Source organism: Loxodonta africana (genome assembly GCF_030014295.1).
Source record: "Loxodonta africana isolate mLoxAfr1 chromosome 14 unlocalized genomic scaffold, mLoxAfr1.hap2 SUPER_14_unloc_1, whole genome shotgun sequence".
Lineage (NCBI taxonomy): Eukaryota > Metazoa > Chordata > Mammalia > Proboscidea > Elephantidae > Loxodonta > Loxodonta africana.
The window spans coordinates 1,382,019-1,399,358 of record NW_026974832.1 but is presented as its reverse complement, the minus strand read 5'-3'; positions in this window follow the sequence as shown (position 1 = coordinate 1,399,358).

Below are 17,340 nucleotides of genomic sequence, written 5' to 3'. Positions count from 1 at the left end.
TTCTACTTTCACTTTCTTTTTTCTCATATTATTGACTATATCCATAGGTATATGCCTGTTTGAAAATAAAATTCAAATATCCCTTCATAGATTGGTTTGACAATCCTAGTATAATTATATAATTGTGTGGTGTCTATCTAACCACATCGCACATGCAAACAGGATGTGCCTCAAACTACCAGACAACTAGGAATGAGGCATGTACAACCACTGGCATCAACCATTCCATGAGTGCTACGGCCATCTGTGATCAAGACATTTACACAATATTGGCAAAGTGAAAGCCACTATTATTATTTCTAGAAAGCAAACAGTAAACAGTAAAACAAATTCTCAAAGCAGATCTGCTTATTCTTCTCCAAACTACTCATATTCTTTCTAATATCACTGTACTGGCACATTGTGTTTCTGGTCAAATGTTGTCTTCATGTCACCACTGCCTCTGGCTGCCACCATGTTACCCGGGACACCTGCATGGCTTCCGAGGCTTCTGCTCTGCCCCTGGGCCTCACTGGGCCTTGCTTCACTAATGGAAAGACCCCTGCACAGGATCTCCTGAGCCTCTGCCACTGGGCCCTTTTTGACCTATGCTGCTGCCTCCTACCGTGCTACCCAGACCTGAGTGGTTCTCTGTCTTGCTGCCGTGATACCAAGGCCTACCCTGCATGAGGGAATGTATTGTTCCCACCACGATGCCCGAAGGGGGAAGGAAGCAAATTACACCAGGCACACTCAGGTCTCTGTCCCGCAGGTACAACTGTTGCAGTACTTTAGTAGGAGGCACACCCCTGCACAAAGACACTCAGTTCTCTCTCTATGGACCAGCAAGGCCACCATCCCTGTCTTCACTGTTACAACTCTCTCTTCTTAATATAGGGAGTTCTCAATGCAGGGACCCTGGGTCCAAAGGATGCACTCCACTCTACGCTCTTTTTGATGGTAGTGAGGGGCCCCAGAACCTCTGTGGATTTGGCCCTTATATAAGCCTAACAGAATAGGAACAGCGACCAATCTCCTAGTTGGACCACAAAGGGCACAATCCCATTAAGTGAATTTTCAATCCACTAGTTTTGTAGTAAATCTACTAATACCTTGCAAAATTTTGGCCCAGACAATCATTTTGTGAAATTACAAGACCAGGGCTAGAAAAGCCATATAAAAGTTATTCATTGCACGGCAATAATTCAGCCCATTTTCTTAACCCTTAACCAGTTCATAAGCAGAGCTGTAACAAATCAATTAGTTAATGCTTATTATATTTTGATTATGTAGCACAGCGTCGTATAACCTCCCATATTGGAGCTCCTGAGTGGTGCAAACAGTTATACTGTATAATCTCCCGGAGCAGAGCCCCTGGGTGGTACAGTTAACATGTTCAGATGCTAACTGAAAAGACGGAGGTTCAAGTCCACCCAAAGGCACCTTGGAAGAAAGACCTGGTGATCTACTTCTGAAAAATCACCCATTAAAAACTCTACAGAGCACAGTTCCACTCTGACACACACAGGGTTGCCAAGAGTCAGAGGTAACTCAATGGCAACTGATTTTTACTGTTTTCTGTTGCAAGATAAAGACATTAAAAAAAAAACTCTCATTACTGTACGTCAGTTCATAAGTCAACATATTCAGCTAAAGCAGAGAAGAAAGGAGATAATGAAATTATACTTATTTGATAGATCTGGTGCTTTATATTTATTCCATACCTGAAACCAAAACCAAACCCATTGTCATCAAGTCATTTCCAACTCATAGCAACCCAATAGGACAGAGTAGAACTGCCCCATGGAGTTTCCAAGGAGCTTCTGGTGAATTTGAACTGCTGGCGTTTTGGTCAGCAGCTGAGCTCTTAACGACTGCACTACCAGGGCTCCTTATTCTATACAGTAGCCCCTAAAAATAATCCTATGGAAGAAGCATTATTATGCCCCTTTTACAGATGATTAAACTGACGCTCAGAGAGGTTATATAACAGGCCCAAAATATATAACTAGAAAGTTTCAAGACTGGAAAAGTTCAATTCGGTCATGGACTTTTGTTGGGTAAGACATGTCTAGAAGTCCACTCTATTCCCCACATCATTACCAGCTCTTTCTTGACACATCAGTTATTGTGAAAGTTTAGGTTAACAGGATTGTGGACTAAGTATATTTTCTAGGTATGAGTTAAGTGCTTTATGCATCGTATCTCATTTAATACTAATAATATTATAAGGCAAGCATCATATTCAAAATAACCACATCCTGACTTTAGCATGTTGATAAAACAGGTCATTATCTTCAGAGATCAAATATCCTGAAATTTTAAAATAATCCTGTATGGAGGTGATAAATGAGGAGAGCATGTGGTTATCTGTATTCTTCCGAATGTTTTCCCACGAGCATTTCTGCAGCCTGAAGCTCAGGAATCCCTAAGGCTTTAGCCAGGTGCCTTGTATTTTATACCGGCAACAGAGGCATTGGTGGGGATCCGAACGGTGATCTGGGAACTAGAGGCTTAGAGTATTCCACACCTCCTGTACGGTGGCTCCTCTGATGCAGGTTAGCGCTACGACTCCTAGACAGAGTGCTTACAACCGGGGATGGTATTCGCTAATGCTTTCACTGTGGCCCACTTAATTTCTGTAATTTTAAAAACTATATCACAATCATACTATTTGGAAAGCACAGAAATTAAAGCACCTGGATTGCACTTGATAACATCATAACTATTCCTTTTATATTCTTCCATATACATTTTTTACAATTTGAAAAATATTGTTTATAGAATTAGCACGATATCTAAGATTGTTCCAGCTGTTATATTGTGTTCCATGGGAAATTTATTAGTTCTACAATAGTTCAGGATGCACATTGTGGAAAACCTTGCAAAATAAGCCCTTTGTGTTTACAGGGTCTCCTCCCAGCCCTTCTTTTTTAGTCATATTTTAGAACGATATCCACAAGGTATGGCAATGCTTCAAGGGACAAGACTAGCTCTCTGGCTCTCACTCCATATTGCCAAATTGACTAATAAAGGATTTTTCACTTTTACTCTGAGATTAATCTTCATTGCATTCCTACTGGTAATGAATATCATAAAGAGACATTGAGTGTATAATGTTTGAATGCATAGAAATTATAAAAATTTCGTTTAAACTATGTATTAATTTCCAGTGAGAAAAGACATCCTTTCATGATTATATTGCACTAATGTATCTTTATCAAATTGTAATTATGAGAATAATATTACAGGTATTTCCCAGTGTAAGACAGGGTTCCATTCTGAAGACTCTGTCATAAGTCAGCTCTGATATAAGTAGAATATCTAATTTTTTAAAAAATATTCATTATTTTTGTCTCCTATTAACAGTATCTTTATAAATCCAATCTTTATTTGTCTTTGGGATTGGCAAGAGAATGATAACATCAACAAATTACGTGCTACAACGTTATATGTAGTACATATTACTAATAATAAGATGTACAAAGATAAAAAAAAGGATAGTCATAGGGCAGTTCGTTGCAACTCAAATATGTCTTAAGTCGGGGGCGATCTGTACTAAGCTTTTAGGAAAGTTGAGTCTTAGTTAACACTCTGACTCTAAGGTAAATGGATGCATGTATCTGATTCTATTAAATTCTCTGTTCATGAATTTCTCTTTGGGAAAAAGTTTGTGTAGAGATAAAATTTATGTTTGATAACATACTAAATATAAATAATTTAATTAAACATTCTACATGCACTATCTTTTTTCATTTTTACAAAGTAAGACAGTTACCCATTTTAAATACACTAACCTGAGACACACAGTTTATAAGAGAGCTGCCTAACTTCACAGAACTCACAGTTGCTCCAGTGAGCTCCAGCAGATTTCCCAGACTGAGATGCACTAGGAAGAAAAGGCTAGCGATCTACTTCTGAAAAGTCAGCCAAAGTGAACTCGATGGATAGCAATAGTCCGATCAACAACCGATTATGGGAATGGCGCAGGACTGGGCAGCATTTTGCCCGGGGTAGCCGTGTGTTAGGTGACTTAATGGCATCTAACAACAGCGATGTGTTTGAGGGTCCATTCTTCATTTATGCTGTTTGTTTTATTCAAAAAGTTTTTTTTCTTTATTTATGTTGTCTGTTTTATTCAAAAAGTTTTGTCATTATTAAGATAATAATTGGAACAAAAAACTGGCTGGCAAGCCCAAAATAACTGTGGGGAGTTTACTTTCATGACCAGGATTTTGGACCCATGCTTCCTACTTTTGAGACCAGGGAAAAATAAATTAATCTAACCCTCCAGTCCTTCATCTGCAAATCTGAAACAGTGACAGTTTACCTCATTTAATTGTTGTGACATTCCATGAGGAAATGCACATCCAGGGTTAACATAGGACTTGGGACATTGTTTGCTACAGTTATAAAAATCCTTGTTATGTCTGAGTTACTCCATCTATATCATGCAGATGTGAAGTAAGAGTCATTTTGGCTTGGAATCGTTTTGGATTGAATTGAAGAAATGAACATACTAGTGCCAGGCCAGAATATTGGACAGGTGGGTATGTAACATAGAGTGTACCTTTGAGAAAGGGGAAGCTTTGCTAATTCTGGGAACTCCACATTGAGGTAGACAGAAAAATGTGACAATGGATCTAAAAGTACTCTGAGCTCTCTGCAATTACCCACTTTATACAACTAGAAAATAAATGGGAATACGTTTTTATCCTCTTCTAAATTGTACAGAAATATTATAGACAACTAGAAGTTTATCTGACCTACATACCCTCTTGTACTTTGGTAGTGTGGAATTACACAGAATTGAATTCACTTGGGAACAACTCCCTTTTTGATGTGAAATATGGATAATATTTTCTCTTTTTACCTGCTATTTAAAAAAATTTTGATTGAATTTTGAGACATTATTGAATTTGTGGCAAGTTTCATGGTATCTATTACAATTCTTATAACACATTGAATATTAAAGGCATGAGAACACATTGTAAAATTAATAATCAAGTAACCTAATAGCCTTGGAATACTTAAATTTACCATGGTCATGAGTGTTTCCTCTATGTTCAAAATAAATTCATAGAAGGTAGACAGACAGAGGGCAGACAGAAAAATCTCAAGGAACACAGAAAACATGTCACTTATGCTGAAAAATGAAGACTGATATGTAATGATATTTTTGTTCTTTGGTATGAAATAAGTAACATTACATTACATGTGAGTTATGGGAAAATACTAATTTTACTTTCAAAATATTTTGGTAGGAAACATCTATGTATGGCCAATAACAATATAATAATGATAATAATCAATAACTTTTTAGAGCTATCTTCTTGTGCATGCATTCTCCAATGTACTTATATACATTTTATTTTGTAGTTATCAGATAATCCTATAGTAGATACTATTATGTCATCTCATTTTGCACATAATGAAACTGAGGTTTAAGCATATTGCTCAAATTTATCCAACTACTAAACAGTGGCATAGGTATTCAAACTCCAGAAACCTGGCCATTAAATATGTACTTCTATGTTCAGACAACCTTCAGATGAATACAGCTACCAGTTTAAATGTTTATTATTAGATTAGTCATGTAACTTTTCTGAACTTCGTAATTTATACTGATTAAATGTGAAATATACATATATTTCACATTATATGAACTGTCTGTCCAGCGAATAGAATGCCTGATATGATAATATTTTCAAATACAGTTAATTTAAAATAATTTCATCTTAAATTTAAATCTACAGAAGACTTTCAAAATCATATTCATTGAATCTTGGCATCTGAGAAACATTGGAAAGCTGCCCTTAAGCTCAGGGCCTTAGCAGGTGGTTATCAAATCGCCAAAGCAGAGAATGAGCCAGATGGAAACAATTGAAAACAGTGCTCCAGTACAGCTGTCTACCAAAGTCTGAATTTTCCCAGTCTAGAAACAAGGAGAGTGGCTCATAGGAAAGTAAGTGACCTTCCCCAAATATAACACGTATTTGTGAACAAAATATGGACAGGTCTTTAGAGTTCTGACTCCTAGTCTTCATGTTATTTAAGCAACTCGTAACTCGTATGTCTATACCCAGTGTGCCCTGACCCAGGGCCGGCTTAAGTGAATGAACTTTGCATGTCATGACCTCCAGTTCAGCAGCAGCCAGAGACACAGACCTGTCCATCCACCCAATGCAGTGAGAAACGCTAACAAAGAAAATAGATTAGAAAAGGAAAATGTTTCCTTAAAAATAGAAAGTCATATGAATTTAAAAAGTAATAGGAAAACACAGCTTACCTGAAACTAATAGGAAAGTGAATACATTATTTAAAAAAAAAAAATCTACAGACACAGACTACTTTACACCTATGTTTTAGTGGCCTTTAAGAACACTGATTATCCCTCTTTTGTTTAAAAAAAAAAAAATCAGAGACTACAAATTAAAAGATGAACTATAGCAATACATTTTGTGAGTTTAATATGTTTAATATTCATGCATGCAAAGACAGTACAAGGTAATATTAAATCAACAATGATCATAGATTCAAACAACTTATATACCAATAACAAGTTGTTTGATCCAAATAACATTGAAATTGTTTAAAATGGTAGCCTATTAATGAAATGCAGAACATTAATATTAAATTATTAATATCATATAAGTATCCCAAATATATGTAATATAAAATGCAAAACTTCAGTCCAAAATAACAAAAATGTCAAATATATAAAATCAACTGGAGAAGATATTCACAATGCATATAAATAACAAGTTATAAAGATATATAAATTAAATATATAATTAAATATATAAATTACAAAATACATGGGAAATTCTTTAAATTATTAAGAAAAAGCCAAACAATCTAGAAACCATGAATTAGAGATATTCACAGTTTGCAGAAGAAATCCAAGAGGTCGATGAATAGATTAAAAGAGTTTCTGCCATGTAACTTAAGTGACATGCAATTTAAATTTATTTTCACACTTACATGATTGCTGTTAATTATCGCATCTAACAGTAAAATATGTGGAGGAATTATCACACAAATTGACAGTTGACTGGAGTGTAAAAGGTGGAGATGCAATTATCTTAAACCCAAAATATTCTAGTGAAATATTTACTTGAGAAAATATTGCCACATGCACAAGGATATGGGTTATATTAACAAAAGATTGGAAAGAAGCTAAGTATTCTTAAATAAACATTATATATATATACATCTATATTTATATATATATAAATTGCATATATATGATGTAATAAAATTTGGCAGTAGTTAAAATATATTAAACTGAATATATATTTCACTCAAAATATATATGAGGGAACAAAGCATAAAAGAATGATATGCTCACTATTATAGCATATTTATATCAATTTTGAAAAATGGAACATCTACATATTTTATTGATATGAAAGTCAATGTTGGTATATACTAAGAATCAAAAAATTTTAATATGTATTAAAGGTGTGAAGATCATAGACCATTCACAAAATTTGCAATGTTTTCCAAATAAATTACAGAAAAACTAAAAAAGGATTTACTACACCACAGATTATGAATGAAGTCCAAACATAATACTGTTGGTAATCCTGAATTCACAGCTCTCTCTGACAATTTGAATTTGTGAGCAAAAGACACCAACTACCTAAGTATAATAGGTGAATCCATTTACATGTGCATCCATTCCTACCACCAAAAATACTCAGACGTAAAAGAAACGGAAGTTATAGGTTCTAGTGAAAAGAGGAGCTATTCTGAAAGTGAATGAGTACCTGTATATTTTACCTGTGGGAGATGTTGGACCTCAGGTTCATTATATGAGAATATCATTTGGATAAGTCATAATCAATGGATTAGTTTTTGTCTTCTACTTTTAGAAGTATAAGATTATTGATGTCCAAATTTATGTGAAAATTGCATGCAATACAAATTATGTTCATTTATGAAATTATTAACATTTTTTGAATGGATAAAACCCAAACACCTGTGCTGTCAAGTCAATTCTGACCCTATAGGACAGAGTAGACCTGCCTCATTGAGTTTCCAAGGAGTGGTGGTGAGTTTGAACTGCCAACCTTTTGGTTAGCTGCCGAAAGCTTAACCACTGTGCCACCAGGGCTCGCTTAGAATGGATATATTATATATTAAATTAAAATCAGCAGCATTGTTTGAGAACATAATACATAAAAGTTTAAATGTTGAGGGGGTTCTAAACTTAATGAGATGTAGGCACCATGATCAGGAAAACAAGTCATGATAATATAAATGATATGGTGATGGGTACAGTAGTATCTGTGGTGGCTGAAAGCCTAGGGTGTTTAGAGCACAGGCTGCATGTAAGTGTGGAATAGAGAATTTTTGCTTTTGCTTTTTCCCCATCAAACTTAGTTTTATCAGTTGTAATTTATTTGTCTTGATATTGAAGAAAATCATGTGAGAATCCATTAAGCAAATATCTAAAACACATGCAAAAGTAATAACTATAGGCATATCACCTCAATACCTACTAAAGTGCATAAATCTGAATTTCCTTCAATATAGAAATACCCAAAGTGTAAAGAACTCGGATTGCGTAAGTAATATTTCTTAACACCATGAGTAAATTACGTGTGGCATACTGACAAATTATTAAAAAACAATAGAGGTGTAAGTTGTACTACTGTACATGTATGTTATCTAATTTTGTGTGAATAAAAAATAATGTATAGTAACAGCAGAGATGGATAGTACTATGCTATGGCAAAAATCTTGTTTGTAAGTGAAAGATTAAAGTAGCAATTAGCCCTCCAAGTCTGAGATTTCCCAAGTCATTTGATCAAGTTTTCATAAAGATATGTACAAGCTTCCTTTAAAAAAAAAAAAAAATTTTTTTTTTTTCCTTTTAAACAAATCTTATTTCTGCATCATTTTACATCTTTCAGGCACCAGTAGAGCCATGGTCAATGCAAACGGCACCACAGGAATAAACTTCGTTCTTCTAGGGCCTTTAACCACACACAGATCCACCTATTCCTGTTTGCCATGGTGCTTATGATCTTCATCACCTCACTGATGGGCAACACCCTTATGATCATTCTCATTCATGTGGACCCTCAACTCCACATGCCCATGTACTTCCTGCTTAGCCAGCTTTCTTTCATGGAGATGATGCTGGTCTCCACCATTGTTCCCAAAATGGCAGCCAACTACCTGATGGACACTAGGTCTATCTCTCCCACTGGCTGTGGAGTCCAGATCTTCCTGCTTCTCACTCTGGGAGGGAGTGAATGCTTCCTCTTAACGGCCATGTCCTATGACCGCTACGTGGCCATATGTCACCCACTGTGCTACCCCATTCTCATGAGTCAGAAGCTCTGTTTACTCGTGACATCAGGTTCCTGGCTCCTGGGAGGGATCGATGGGCTGATGCAGGCTGGTGCCACTTTGAGCTTCCCTTACTGTCACTCACGGGAAATCAATCACTTTTTCTGTGAAGCACCATCACTGGTACGCCTTGCCTGTGCTGACACCACGATTTTTGAGTTTTTCATGTATGTCTGCTGCATTCTGATGCTCTTGATCCCTTTGTCTCTCATTTTGGCCTCATACAGCCTTATCCTGGCTGCAGTGCTCTGCATGCGGTCAGCTGGAGCTGGGAAAAAAGCCTTTAAGACTTGCTCCTCTCACCTGGTGGTTGTGGGACTCTTCTATGGCACCATCATGTTCATCTACATGAGGTCCAAATCTAATGATTCAGAGGACCATGATAAAGTGGTCTCAGTGTTTTATACCATCTTCACACCTGTCTTGAACCCCCTTATATACAGTGTGAGAAATAAAGAAGTCAAGGGTGCCTAGAGGAGGTGGCTGGAGAGACATTTTATGTGATATCAATGCTGAGCATAATTTGCCAAAAGGGCAGCAACCAAACTGGATACAGGTTACATTTCTAAAATATTGTTTTGCTATTTTGTTCATCCCATTTAAATTCTTCTTTTTGTGTTATCAAGTTATTTTGCTCTTACTTTGCCAATCTGGCTCCATTGTTCCTATGTGATTGTTTTTATATATGGTAAACTAATTAAAAATTATATTTGTCCTCCTGTTATAATTTGCAGTGGTGTTTTTGCTCTGAAATTAGGGCTCTGGCAATAAGTATGAGTGACTGAGTTTCTAAATAGCATATGATAAGTGTATAATTTGTATTTTTTGATAAATAATGGAAATCATTAATTTTGATGGGGATAATACCTTTTGAAAACTAAATGTAGATCCTAAATCACATAATGAAGATAAAATAAATTCAAATGAAATAAGGACCCAATGTGACCATCAAACATAAAATACGTAAGAAGACATCAAGAAATATTTGCAAAATGTTGCTGTGGGAAGATTTGTTAAAGAAACTTCCAGACAGAATATAAAAATGCTAATTGGCTTTTCATGACCTATGTTAAAACATAAGAGTAGAGAGATGAGCTGAAGAAAAAAATATATTGTGTACAAAGGAGTCAGTACACAGTGGATTCAAAAATAAAACTTTCTTTCAGCAAAGAAGTCTCAAATTAAGAAAGGGCCTCAGGCCAAAGATCCAACACAAGTTGTGACTCTAAAATCATTTATTAAGGCTTCAGGACGATTTAAGACACTGTACAAAAAAAAAACCTTAAATAAACATCCAAAGAGACAAAAGACCTTCTATAAATCTTGAGAGTCTTGTAGATTCTCTTTAGTTAAAAATATATAGGACTACTAAAATGTTTCAGGGCACTGTAGTGCAGCAGAGTCACAGGAAGCCCAAGGTTGGTAGTTGTGGGTTTTGTCTAATGGAGTAAATTCCAGTAAGATTCATGGAAAACTCACAATGTTTTCAAGCATGTTTTTCTGACAGAAATATCACTAGTTTGGTCTAAGGAGTAAGCTGATTGAGGTGACTACTCAGTTTTCTCATGGTAGAGCAAGGGTGACTCAGAAAGCAGAGGCAAAAATCATGTAGAATAATTCCCAGAGAATCACACTGAATCTTAGTTAAGGAGCTGGCAACAATTTCTACCAGAATTTTAGAATTGCAAGTGACTGTATGCTACCCCATTCCCTATTTTAAGAAATGTCTTAAGAGTAATTGTGTTGGTGCAATTATATAATCCCCATGCTGTGACAAAGAGAGAAACCAAGACTTCTAGTGCACATCCCCAGCTGAGAGCCCAGCCAAATTCAAAGCCATTTTTTTCAGTCCTTGGTGGCACATCATGCAAGTGTATCTTTCACCTCCCAGTTGAGCCACTTCCACTGATGAAGCGTGGAGTAGAGATGAGCTGTCCCTGATGAAACCTGCTGAAATTGCAAATTCATTTGCAAAATAAATAATTGTTGTTTTAAACTTCTGTGCTTTGTGGATACACACACACACACACACACACATACACACATATACACACACTGGAATAGTGCTCAGGTGAATATATGTGTTATCTAAAACCCATAATAAAGATATGAACTACATTTGAATAAAAGGGGTTATAATTCTCTTTCCCTACTTCATATAATCTGGAACCACTGTTCTGAAAATAATATTTTTATCTGTTTAGAATTATTTTATATTACAGAGAAGTCTTACCACTTTGGCTTTGATTAAAGTTTTAAGATGTTCTAGAAGTGAAAAATCAAAAACAATGTGGTTGAGGAAAACCATTTAGATTTTTCTGTGAGAGGGCCAGGGGTTGCCGTCTGGGATCAGTCAACTAAGAACATGTACCTTGGGTAAGTTAGCTTCTCTGATATACAGCTATTCTGTCTATAAAAACAGCATTCCTAAAATTAAAAATATATGTATTATCAAGATTAATTTAAGTTAGTAATGTGAAAATAACATGACAGAGACTTCAGTGCCTGGAAACATGGCAGATGAGGTATCATAACCAACACACAGAGCTAGTTGAATAGATAGATAGACAGACTTGGAAAGAGATTATAGGCATGTGGATCTAAGTTTTTCTTTCATGCATTAAAGAACTGCATATATATACCACAGACACACACATACACAAATAAAAACAGTAATTAGAAAAATAAGGCAGAAGGAAGTAGCTTCTTTACCAGAATATTAGTCAAAGGAAATAAAAAAACAATGCTGTATCAACTTTCATGGCTCTGTGTTTCATGGACAACAGGAGATAAACTACAAGGCCCCTAAAGGTGAGGATTCAGAAGAACTCTGAATAAACCAGGGAATGTAAGGGACAACACAATTCTGTCTGAGTTAGCTAGAAATTAACCTCCCAGCTCCTCAAGTAGGTCCAGGAAATCTGCAGAAAATTCTTTCTCAGTGAATGGCACCAAGTAGAGTGGCTGAGAACTCGGTCAAGAACTTGTAGGTCACATAAAAAGCCCATAATTGTCTGCTGGAGAGAGAGGTCTCATGGAGCAGCATTGCGGCACTAGACATGGGAGTGAAGAAGTATTCTTGGACATCCAGCCCAATAGGTTTTCAGATGACTCCAGCCAGTATCTGATTGCAACTTCAAAATGGACATTCTAGCAGAGAACCAACCCACTCAACCCAGAATCCTGGGGAGATAATAACTTATTGTTTTAAACTGCCAAGTTTTGTGGTGTTTTGTTAGACAGCAATAGCTGTGAAGATATGAGTTAAAATATATAATACCTTTTATTGTTTGAGTAGATGAAGTTGTAATAAAATTAGTTTTTGATTAATTAAGTGTATGGTACATTGTCCTAGATTATCACTAAACATAAAGAAGTAAAGTGCATATTGTCTTAAATGACACAAAGAAATCGTGAAATGCAAAAAAATAATCAATCCAAAGAAGACAGGAATGAGATGAAGGGGGGACACAGAGAAGATAAGTAACTAAAAATCACTACATTGAATAATATAAAGTTTTTTTTTAATTTAAAATATTTAGTCTATTTCCATTTGCTGAAAAACATAAGTTTTTCAGCAAATGGAAATAGACTAAATATTCCAAGCAAAGAATCTAGACTGGAGAAAACCTTTTCGTATTTTAATTGTTGTTGTTAGGTTCCTTCATGTGGGTTCCTACTCAGAGCGACCCTATGTGCATCATAATGAAACACTGCCCCATTTTGCCCCAACCTAACTATCATTTCTATGTTTGAGCCCATTATTGCGGCCACTGTGTTAATCCCTCATTTTTGCTGACCCTCTACTTCACCAAGCATGATGTCCTTCTCCAGGGACTGGTTCCTCCTTATAATATGTCCAAATTACATGGGACGAAATCTCGCCATCCTCGCTTCTAAGGAGCATTCTTGCTGTACTTCTTCCAAGACAAATTTGACCATTCTTTTGACAGTCCATTTTATATTCAATATTTTCCACCAACACCGTGATTCTAAGGCATCGATTCTTCTTTGGTCTTCCTTACTCGTTGTCCATCTTTCACATGCAGAAGTGGCAAAAGGCAACTGAAAATACAATGGCTTGGGTCAGGTGCACCTTAGTCCTCAAAGCGACATTTTTGCTTTTTAACACTTTAAAGAGGGCTTTTGCAGCCAATTTGCCAAATGCAATACATCCTTTGATTTTTTGACCGCTGCTTCCACTGGAGTTAATTGTAGATCAGAGTAAAATTAAATCCTTGACAACGTCAGCATTTTCTCCATTTATCACGATGTTGGTTACTGGTCCAGTTTTGAGGATTTTTGTTTTCTTTATTTTGAGGTGTAATTCATACTGAAGGCTGACGTCTTTGATCTTCATCAGCAAGTGCTTCAAGTCCTCTTTACTTTCAACAGGCAAGGCTGTGTGTTCTGCATATTGCAGGTTGTTAATGAGTTTTTCTCTAATCCTGATGCTGCCTTCATCATATAGTCCATCTCAGATCATTTGCTCAGCATACAAATTGAATAAGTATGGTGAAAGGATACAATCCTGATGCACATCTTTTCTGATTTCAAACTAAGCAGTGTCCCATTGTTGTGTTCCAGTTACTGCCTCTTGGTCTATGTAGAGAATCCGCATGAGCAAAATTAAGTGTCCTGGAATTCCCACTCTTTGCAATGTTATCCAAAATTTGTTATGATCTACTCAGTCAAATGCCTTTGAATAGTCAATAATTAACACAGAAAGATCTTTCTGTTCCACAGTCAGCCCCTGGCCTTGTTCTGACTGATGATATTGAGCTTTTCCTTTGTCTCTTTCCATAGATGTAGTTGTTTTGACTTCTGTGTATTCCATCTGGCGAGGGCCATGTGCATAGTTGCCGTTTATGTTGGTGAAAAAAAGGTATTTGCAATGAGGAAGTCATTGGTCTCGCAAAACTCTATCATTCAATCTCCAGCATTGTTTCTATCACCAAGGCCATATTTTCCGACTACCAATTGTTCTTCTTTGTTTCCAACTTTCACATTCTAATCACCAGTAATTACCAATGCATCCTGATTGCACATTCAATCAATTTCAGACTACAGAAGCTGAAAAAAATCTTCAATTTCTTCAACTTTGTTCTTAGTGGTTGCTGCGTAAATTTGAATGATAGTCATATTAACTGGTCTTCCTTATAGGCCTATGGATATTATCCTATCACTGACAGCACTGTACTTCAGGATAGACCTCGAACTGTTCTTTTTGACGATAAATGTAACACCATTCCTCTTCAAGTTGTCATTTCCGTCATAGTAGGCTATGTGTTGTCCAATTCAAAATGGCCAATACCAGTCCATTTCAGCTCACTAATGCCTAGGATATCGATGCTTATGTGTTCCATTTCGTTTTTGAAGATTTCCAATTTTCCTAGATTCATACTTCGTATATTTCAGGTTCCAAGCATTAGTGGTATTTTCAATTGCCTCATATGCATGTGAAAGATGGACAATGAATAAGGAAGACTGAAGAAGAATAGACGCCTTTGAATTGTGGTGTTGGCAAAGAATATTTAATATACCAAAAGAACAAACAAATCTGTCTTGGAAGTAGTACAGCCAGAATGCTCCTTAGAAGCCAGGATGGTGATACTGCATCTAACATACTTTGGCCATGTTGTCAGAAGAGATCAGTCCCTGGAGAAGGACATCATGCCTGGTAAAGTACAGGGTCAGCTTTTAAAAGAGGAAGACCCTCAATGAGATGGATTGACACAGTGTCTGCAACTATGGGCTCAAGCATAACAACGAGTGTAAGTATGGCACGGGGCCGGACAGTGTTTCTTTCTGTGGTACATAGGATCGCTATGAGTCGGAAGCAACTCCACTGCACCTAATAACAACAACAATAAACATCTTTCTGGTATTCTCAGCTTTTAGCCAAGATCCACCGGACATCAGCAATTATATCCCTCCTTCCGTGTCATTTTCTTTATTTTTTTTCTTTCAAATCAGGATTTTTTTATTTTAATATTTATTTAACCACAACTTATTTTTAAAAAAGAAAAGAAAGGGAACATATATCTGTGTACCCAAAGCCTAGCACACAGAGCACATGTTTCTTGTAGATCAGAGTCATTATACATGGTTGTCTGCCCAATGGATCAGAATCAAGTCATACAGAAATACAGCTGTATATGGCTTCAGTATGTCATATCTTCTTTGACAAGACAAGTGATGGAACTTACCATTGTGCCAGTTGGGTAGTGCTCACATAGTTCATTTGAAGAGTTAGTGTTTCTTACTCTTTGGTCTGCCATCCCAATGATCCAAATCTTTCTTCATTATAATACCCTGATTCCATTATCCTTTGAAATCCTTCCACTGGCTATATACTTACATATTCAAATTTATCTCTCTAGGTTTATAGTCTCAGTCTTCCTCAATACATTTAGTCAATTAATATATAAAAACAGAACCACCGTGGCCAGAAATAGAACTGAAGTTAATGTAACAGTGGTTAAGAATTTCAGCCTAGGTTTACATTCCTACCCATTACTATCCACAGGACTCTGGATGTGATAATAGCACCTACTTCATGGGGTTAATACGGGCATGGAATGAGCAATGTATGAAAAGTACTTGGTACTGTTCCTGACAGTGCACAATAAATGTTGTAATTATAATTAACAATGCACATGTTATAATTGTTATTATGTGATAGCAATGATGGAAATAACAGTAATTCCCAAATGTTATCAGGTAGATATTTTGATTTTTCTCTTTTTTTTTTTAATTATGCTTTAGATGAAGGTTTACAGAGCAAATTAATATCTCCTTAGGCAATAAATACACATACTGTTTTGTGACATTGGTTGCCAACCCTACACCATGTCAACATTCTACCCTTGTCAACCTTGGGTTCCCCATTATCAGCTTTCCTGTTCCCTCCAGCCTTCTCATCCTTGCCCCTGGGTTGGTGTGCCCATTTAGTCTTGATTTGTTTTACGGGTCTGTCTAAATTTTGGCTGAAGGGTGAACCTTCGGAGTGACTTCAGTACTGATTTAAAAGGACACTTAGGGGCCATACTCTCGAAGTTTCTCCAGTCTCTGTCAGACCAGTAAGTATGGTCTTTTTTTGTAAGTTATAGTTTTGTTCTGCATTTTTCTCCAGTTCTGTCCTGGACCCTCTATTGTGATCCTTGTCAGAGCAGTCGTTGGTGGTAGCTGGGCACCATCTAGTTATGCTGGACTCAGTCTGGTGGAGGCTGTGGTAGTTGTGGCCCATTAGTTTCCACATCCTTTTCTGAATCGGCTTGAATTTCTGGCAGTTTCCTGTTGATATACTGCTGCAGCCATTTTTTAATTATCTTCAGCAAAATTTTACTTGAGTGAAATTTTAAGGAGGCATATTTAAATATAAAGACAAAGAATATATGAAATTTAAAAGGTCAAAAAGATACGTAAGACAAATATTAATTAAAAGGAAATATGGTTTAGCTATAAAATATTAAACAAAGCAGATTTTAAGAAAAAAAACTCTAGATATGAAGATGCTCACACACACCACATAAGACAGGCTCTATGTTTTTTTGGATTATTAGCTTGGAGTCCTGGTGGCGCAGAGGTTAAAAGCTGACACTTATCAAAAGATTGGCAGTTCAAATCCACCAGCTGCTCCTTGAAAACCCTATAAGGCAGTTCTGCTTCGCCCTATAGGGTTGCTATGAGTTGTAATTGACTCAACATGATTGGTTTTTATTTTTTCATATTAGCCAGCATGTTTTGTAATGCTCCTTGGTTTTCAGATACTTTCACTGACTTTATTTGACTCTATACCAAGGAGAAATACATTTCCCAAGATCCTTTGCCAGCATATTTCTTGTAGGAAATCACAATGTAAGACTGTCAGAAGATTAGAAAGGCTATAGGACAGAAGTCAGCAAATTTCTCCTTCTCTCTTTCCCCACTTCAACTATAGTTCCTGGAAGTAACCGTGGCTCGCCATGATTTCACTTTGAATAAATAGCCACTCTC